At 44.9% G+C, this 8663-nt stretch overlaps 1 protein-coding gene across 1 annotated transcript in view; it reads left to right on the top strand.

Annotated features, from left to right (window-relative positions):
- LOC122540179 (dynein axonemal heavy chain 8-like) overlaps positions 1–8663 on the top strand; it is a 1249383-nt gene that overhangs the window by 1176661 nt on the left and 64059 nt on the right. The gene's annotated exons all lie outside the window — the stretch shown is intronic.

The following is an 8663-nucleotide window of genomic DNA, read 5'->3' as shown; positions in this document are numbered from 1 at the left end:
ACCGTCCCCCTGACCTCAACACAGCCCCATGACCCCAACACTGCCATCCCCCTGACCAGCAACCTGGTCCAACACTCCCCACCCCGTGCGGCCCTGCCGTCCGCCATCGCCCCCTCTCCGGGGCAGCCGGACTGGACACCAACAACAGGACTGCTGCTGCAGCTGCCTTTGTGGGGTAAATCTCCAAATAGCGTGCACACACTCAAACACACACACACAGACATAGACACACACACACACACATACATACACACACACAGATATACACACACATGCACGCACACAGACACACGAGCATGCACACACTCATACATGCACACACACACAGCCACATACACACAGCCAAACACAACTTTTCACTGCAACGTTTTGACAGGTTCCACCTCTGCCTTGTACAGTACAATGTTGGAGAGAATGGTGTGTTGCTTCACTGGTGCCAGGATCAAGGATGTCTCAGAGAGGGTGCAGAATGTTCTCACGTGGGAGAGGAGCCAGCAAGAGAGCATTGTCCACATTGGAACCAACGACATAGGAAGGGAAAAGGCTGAAATTCTGAAGGGTGATTACAGAGAGTTAGGCAGAAATTTAAAAAGGAGGGCTTCGAGAGTAGTAATATCTGGATTACTCCCGGTGCTACGAGCTAATGAGGGCAGGAATAGGAGGATAGAGCAGATAAATGTATGGCTGAGGAGCTGGTGTATAGGAGAAGGATTCACATTTTTGGATCATTGAAATCTCTTTTGGGGTAGAAGTGACTTGTACAAGAAGGACGTATTGCACCTAAATTGAAATGGGACTAATATACTGGCAGGGAAATTTGCGAGAGCTGCTTGGGAGGATTTAAATTAGAAAGGTGGGGTGGGTGGGACCCAGGGAGATAGTGAGGAAAGAGATCAATCTGAGATTGGTACAGTTGAGAACAGAAGCGAGTCAAACAGTCTCAAGGGACAAGGTAGGACTAATAAATTAAACTGTATTTATTTCAACGCAAGGGGCCTAACAGGGAAGGCAGATGAACTCAGGGCATGGTTAGGAACATGGGACTGGGATATCATAGCAATCACGGAAACATGGCTCAGGGATGGGCGAGACTGGCAGCTTAATGTTCCAGGATACAAATGCTACAGGAAAGGTAGAAAGGGAGGCAAGAGAGGAGAGGGAGTGGCATTTTTGATAAGGGATAGCATTACAGCTGTGCTGAGGGAGGATATTTCTGGAAATACATCCCAGGAAGTTATTTGGGTGGAACTGAGAAATAAGAAAGGGATGATAATCTTACTGGGATTGTATTATAGAGCCCCTAATAGTCAGAGGGAAATTGAGAAACAAATTTGTAAGGAGTTTTCAGCTATCTGTAAGAATAATAGGGTGATTATGGTAGGGGATTTTAACTTTCCAAACATAGACTGGGACTGCCATAGTGTTAAGGGTTTAGATGGAGAGGAATTTGTTAAGTGTGTACAAGACAATTTTCTGATTCAGTATGTGGATGTACCTACTAGAGAAGGTGCGAAAGTTGACTTACTCTTGGGAAATAAGGCAGCGCAGGTGACTGAGGTGTCAGTGGGGGAGCACTTTGGGGCCAGCGACCAAAATTCTATTAGATTTAAAATAATGATGGAAAAGGATAGACCAGATCTAAAAGTTGAAGTTCTAAATTGGAGAAAGGCCAATTTTGACGGTATCTGATTGGGGGCAGATGTTCGCAGGTAAAGGGACAGCTGGAAAATGAGAAGCCTTCAGAAGTGAGATAACGAGAATCCAGAGAAAGTATATTCCTGTCAGGGTGAAAGGAAAGGCTAGTAGGTATAAGGAAGGCTGGATGACTAAAGAAATTGAGGGTTTGGTTAAGAAAAAGAAGAAAGCATATGTAAGGTTAGATCGAGTGAATCCTTAGAAGAGTATAAAGGAAGTAGGAGTATACTTAAGAGGGAAATCAGGAGGGCAAAAAAGGGACATGAGATAGCTTTGGCAAATAGAATTAAGGAGAATCCAAAGGGTTTTTACAAATACATTATGGACAAAAGGGTAACTAGGGAGAGAATATGGCCTCTCAAAGATCAGCAAGGTGGCCATTGTGTGTAGCTACAGAAAATGGAGGAGATACTAAATGAGTATTTTGCATCAGTATTTACTGTGGAAAAGGATATGGAAGATATAGACTGTAGGGAAATAGATGATGACATCTTGCAAAATGTCCATATTACAGAGGAGGAAGTGCTGGATGTCTTGAAACAGGTAAAGGTGGATAAATCCCCAGGACCTGATCAGGTGTACCCGAGAACTCTGTGGGAAGCTAGAGAAGTGATTGCTGGGCCTCTTGCTGAGTTAGTTGTATCATCAATAGTCACAGGTGAGGTGCTGTAAGACTGGAGGTTGGCAAACGAGGTGCCACTGTTTAAGAAGGGTGGTAAGGACAAACCAGGGAACTATGGACCAATGAGCCTGATGTCGGTAGTGGGCAAGTTGTTGGAGGGAATCCTGAGGGCCAGGATGTACATGTATTTGGAAAAGCCAGGACTGATTAGGGATAGTCAACATGGCTTTGTGCGTGAGAAATCATGTCTCACAAACTTGATTGAGTTTTTTGAAGAAGCAACAAAGAGGATTGATGAGGGCAGAGCAGTGGATGCGATCTATGTGGACTTCAGTAAGGCATGCGACAAGGTTCCCCATGGGAGACCGATTAGCAAGGTTAGATCTCACGGAATACACGGGATCTCGCCATTTGGATACAGAACTGGCTCAAAGGTACACCTGATCAGGTTCTTGGGATTTATCCACCTTTATGCATTTCAAGACATCCAGCACTTCCTCCCCTGTAATATGGATATTTTTCAAGATGTCACTAATCATTTCCCCACATTCTATATCTTCCATGTCCTTTTCCACAGTAAACACTGATGCAAAATACTCGTTTAGTATCTTCCCCCATCTCTTGTGGCTCCACACAAAGGCTGCTTTGACAGGCCATATTCGCTCCTTAGTTATCCTTTTTGTCCTTAATGTATTTGTAAAAACCCTTTGGATTCTCCTAAACTCTATTTGCCAAAGCTATCTCACGTCCCCTTCTTAACCTCCTGATTTCCCTCTTAAGTACGCTCCCGGCTCCATAAGATGCCTGCCTGACATGAAATCTATCAAAACTTAACCTGGAGAGCAGCCCAAACACTTCTGCATAAAAACGTGATTGGACCTGGAGCAGCAAACCGGCAGCAACTGTAACCAGGAACCTCTCCACTGGGTCCTGAGCAAACTCCCTCCGGTAATAAAACCACACAGTAAATTACCTGCTGCACTGGGTCCTAAGCAGACCCTCTGAAAAATACACTAAACTGCGACCTACCTGCTCCACAGGGTCCCAGGAAGGATCACTTAATTGGAAGCAGTCACAATCCACTCCAGCAAACCACCAGACCACTCAAATGTAAGAAACCTGCGAGGAAGCGGGGTAAGCGTGTCGGCCTGCTAGTAAGACTGAGACTACACAGTTTCAAGAGTCCCCCCTTTCTAGCTTACTCCTAGCAAATGTACAATCTGAAGCCTGAACACATGCAATTTCGAAACAGTTTCTACCCTACTGTTGTTAGAATATGGAATGGACTCTCAAACTCTTAACATTCACCTGTACCTATGTTTTTGTTTTTACTGCTGTTTACCTATTATTTACAATCTATGCTACTAAACTCTGTAATCTGCACCATGTTGCTCGCAAGACAAAGCTTTTCACTGTGCCTTGGTACACATGAGAATAAATTCAACTCAATTCAATTCAATTCAGTTCATCTCTGGAGAACAAGATGGACAAACTCAGATCACGGCTCAGTTTCCAGCGTGAACTGTGGTACTGCTGTACACTCTGCTTCACAGAAACCTGGCTCAACCCGTCCATTCCCAACTACACATTTCAAGCTGATGGTTTTTCTATCCATCGTATGGACCGTACAGTGTACTTGGGTAAGACAAAGGGTGGAGGGGTTTGCTTTTTAATCAACAACTTCTGGTGCAAGGATGTTGCAACGCTGGGAAGCCATTGCTCCCCAAACCTTGAATTCCACACCATCAAATGCCACCCCTTTTGTCTACCACAGGAATTTACTGCTGCTATACTAACTGCTGTGTACATATTGCCACAAGCAAAGGTGGAGGAAGCTCTGGATGTGCTGTATTCCACCACTAACACCCTGCAGACAGAACACCCCGGGGCCCTGTTTATTGTGACTGGCGACTTCAATCAAGCCAATCTAAGGAAGGTGTTGCCCAAGTATCACCAGAACATAACCTGCCCCACCAGGGACCCGATCATTTTAGACCATTGCTACACCACTGTGAAGGATGCCTACTGCTCCATCCCCCGCCCTCATTTCGGGAACTTGGACTACAATGTCGTGTTTCTTCTCCCAGCTTACAGGGAAAAGATCAAGTAGGAGGCCCCCCCGTGGATATAGGTCCAGTGCTGGTCAGAGGAGGCAGAGGATCAACTCCGGTGCTATCTGGAATCAGCTGATTGGGCCATGTTCAAAAGTCTGCAGGTACCTTGGATGAGTACGGCACCACCGTCACAGACTTAATCAGCAAGTGTGTGGAGGACTGCACACCGAGGAAGTCAATCCAGGTGTTCCCCAACAGGAAAACCCTGGATGAATCAGGACATACAGAACCTGCTAAAAGCCAGGCGCCAGGCCTTCAGATCAGGAGACCCATCAAATATAAGGAATCCAGTTTGACCTTTGCAGAGCCATTAAGACAGCCAAGGACTAATACCGATCCAAACTAGAGACCCAGACAGACACCCGGCGACTATGGCAAGGACTAAATGACATCACAGGTTCTAAAAAGAGACAGTGCAAGATAGCAGACAATGACATATCCCTCCCAGATCATTTCAACGCCTTCTATTCTCGCTTTGAGCAGAATTTTAGCGGAGAGGTAACACCTATTCCGACAAGTCTTGACCAACCTATCCCATCAATCACTGCATCAGAGGTCAGATCAGTTTTCCTTCATGTGAATCCAAGGAAAGTGATGGGACCAGACGGATTACCAGGCCGTCACTCAGAGCATGCGCAAATCAACTGACAGAGGTCTTCTCAGACATCTGCAACCTCTCCCAGCAGCAAGGCACTGTCCCTGCCTGTTTCAAGAGAGTCAACATCATCCCAGTGCCTAAGAAGGCTCATGCAGCATGTCTCAATGACTGCTGCCCAGTGGCCCTAACTTAACTGGTCATGAAGTGCTTTGAAAGTCTGGTCATGGCATTAATCAACTCCAGCCTCCCCACTATTCTTGACCCACTCCAATTTGTCTATCGGACCAACAGATCCATAACAGATGCCATATCACTTGCCCTTCACTCCTCCCAGCTACTTAAGAATCCTACTCATTGACTACTGTTCAGTCTTCAACACCATTATCCCCTCGAGACTGATCACTAAACTGATTACTAAACTTAGTGATCTCAGATTAAACCCCACTCTCTGAAACTGGATCCTCAGTTTCCTGACCCACAGGCCACAATCAGTGAAGACTGGGGACAATATTTCATCCCCACAAACACTTCTCTGCTTCCTACTGTACTACTGTATACCCATGACTGCATCACTAAATACCAGACTAATGCCATTTACAAGTTCGCTGATGATACCACCATAGTCGGTCGAATCTCAGATGGTGACAAAACCAACCACAGATGGGAGACGTAAGACCTGGAAAAATGGTACACTGAGAAGAACCTAGCTCTCAATGCTGGCAAAACCAAGGAGCCCATCATTGACTTTCGGCGGAATGTTACTCATGCCCCCCTACACATCAACAGCACAGAGGTGAAATGAGTGGAGAGTCAAAAGCTCCTGGCAGTGGCCATCCACAACAAGTTTTCTTGGACTCTTCATGTGGACGCATTCGTTACAAAGGCCCAACAACATCTCTTCTTCCTCAGGCAGCTGAGGAAGATTGGTGAATATCCTTGCCAACTTTTATAGGTGCGCCATTGAAAGCATTCTGTCTGGATGTATCACTACCTGGTAATGGCAACTGTACCATTCAAGATCGGCCCGGACAATCACAAAGGCCAACCTCCCATCTATAGAATCCATATCAGGCCCCCCCCCCACTCAAGGTTCCTCTGATTCCTCTGATCCATGGTTCCAAGGATCCTATCGTCATGTACCACCTTATATTTATCCAAAATTAATTCCATTTGCCACTAATCAGCCCATCCGACCAGGCCAACTATATCCTTTGAAATCTAAGGCTATTCCCCTCATTGTTTACCACTCCATCAATTTTCATATCATCTGCAAACTTACTGATCAACTGTCCAACATTTAAGAATGGATCATTTATATAAACCACAAACAACAAAAGCCCAATACTGACCCTTGTGAGAACTCACCAGACTCAGACCATCAACCATCAACCTCAGCTTCCTGCCACTCAGCTAATTGTGGATCCATTTTGCCAAATTCCCTTGGATCCCATGGGTTCTTACATTTGCTATCAGTTTTCCATGTGGAACTTTATCAAAGGTCTTGCTGAAGTCCAAACAGACGACATCAAAAACATCTGTACATTTTATCCTTTACAGACAAGGTAAGGGTGGCAGCTTTCCTTTCCTGGTGAACATTCATGATCCAGAAAAGGTTTTATAACAATCTACAGTGGTTACATAGTTGGTATTAGGCCAGCTTAATAATTCCACATTTTATTGAGCTCGAATTTCACCATCTGCTATGGTAGGATTTGATCCCTTGCCAACGCCAGCGCCTCCCTATTCTGCATGGGAACATGACCACCTGCAGATTGCCCTCCAAGCCACAACATCCTGATTCAGAACTATGTCACCTCATGTCAATGGGTCCAAACCCTAGAACACCCTTCCCAAGACACATAAGTGTTCCTATTGCAACCATTCAAGAAGGCCACTTGTCCAGGACAGTTAGGGATGGGCAATAATGTTAGGCCTAGCCAGCAATGCCCACATCCCATAAATGAATTAATAAAATTTATTCAAAACTGCTGCCTCCAGCACTGTCACCATATCTAGGGATCATTGTCCTCTTGTTCCATCTGCATTGTGGCTGAACTTGACTCTTCTTACTCAGCATGATTTAGGCATAGTCTGTTGTAATGTTTTCTTTAAACACTGTATTTATAATTACCGTAACAAAAACCTAGTGGTGAGCAACATGTCCGCTCCATTCACACTGACTTTCTGCCAGCCCCTATGCTTACATTATGAATTGCATGCAGTCTCATTGACAAATATTAATGCTCTATGGCAGACTTCAGCGAGACTTAAGGAATTCCCCTCCTCCACTCACTGTTTCCATACTCCATACCTCTCAATCCATCTGATTGTCTTTCTCTTCTATGCCCTGACTGTCTCCCCATTCCTTGACCATGACCAAGACTATTCTTACAGCACTTGGAGGAGCACTTGTGACCTGACATAGTGTTAATCATTAAGTTCACAGACAGTACAAAAATTGTTGGGGTCATAACTAATGTTCTGATACAGTGAATGAGGTGTTTTCCTTTTGGATTGCCTTGTTTATAAAACCATGAAAGGCATGGGATAAGGTAAATAGACACGGTCGTTTTCCTGGGGTGGGGGGAGTCCAGAACTAGAGGACATAGGTTTAGGGTGAGGGGGAAAAATTCAAAAGGGATATAAGGGACAACCTTTTCACACAAAGAGTGGTGCATGTATGGAATGAGCTGCCAGAGGAAGTGATGGAAGCTGATACAATTGCAACATTTAAAAGGCATCTGGATGGGTATATGAATAGGAAGGGTTTATAGGGAAATGGGCCAAGTGCTGGGAAATGGGAATAGATTAAGTTAGGATATCTGGTCGGCATGGACGAGTTGGACTGAAGGGTCTGTTTTTGTGCTGTACATCTCTATGACTCCATCCATTACTTCAAAATGGCCAGATTTTGCATGACACTTACTCTAGCCAATTCAGTCCAATAATAGCCTGGGTCCTGTTGACATAAGACTTTATTGATGTAATAACATGGAGCAGGAATAGGCAATTAGCCCCTTGAGCCTGCTCTGTCATTTAAGTTGAAACTTTATAGCTTTGATCTCCAGCATCTGCAGACCTCACTTTCTCCTGTCATTTAATACAATCATGGCTGATCTCATCTTGGCCTCAATGCTACTTTCCTGCTGGCTCTTCATAATCCTTCAAACCGTTGCTAATGAAAGTTCGATTTCCTCCTTAAATTTACTCAGGGAACCAGCATCCACCACGCATCATAAGATTCCAAATTCCAATTTAAATGTGTCTTTCTTCTGGCTCTGGTAACCATTGAAATGCCCTGCGAATACTGCTTCAGTGATAATTCAATAGTTAACTCATGCCCATTCATTTTTGGGGGATTGTTGTCCTTATTTCTGCTATTAAGGGCTGGAATGTAAGCCCTTACTAATTCTGAAATTCGCAGTGCTTTTGTGAAAATTGATTCTGTGAAATTTTGAGTGGTGCTTTTTAATGGAGCAGGAGAATCGACGTTTCGGGCATAAGCCCTTCTTCAGGAAAGAGGAGGGTGTGCCAAGCAGGCTAAGATAAAAGGTAAGGAGGAGGGACTTGGGGGAGGGGTGTTGGGTGGAAGGAGGTTAAGGTGAGGGTGATAGGCCGGAGAGGGGGTGGGGGC

This window comes from Chiloscyllium plagiosum, chromosome 3 (genome assembly GCF_004010195.1).
Source record: "Chiloscyllium plagiosum isolate BGI_BamShark_2017 chromosome 3, ASM401019v2, whole genome shotgun sequence".
NCBI classification, from domain to species: Eukaryota; Metazoa; Chordata; class Chondrichthyes; order Orectolobiformes; family Hemiscylliidae; genus Chiloscyllium; species Chiloscyllium plagiosum.
This window is presented reverse-complemented; position numbering and strand designations above follow the sequence as displayed.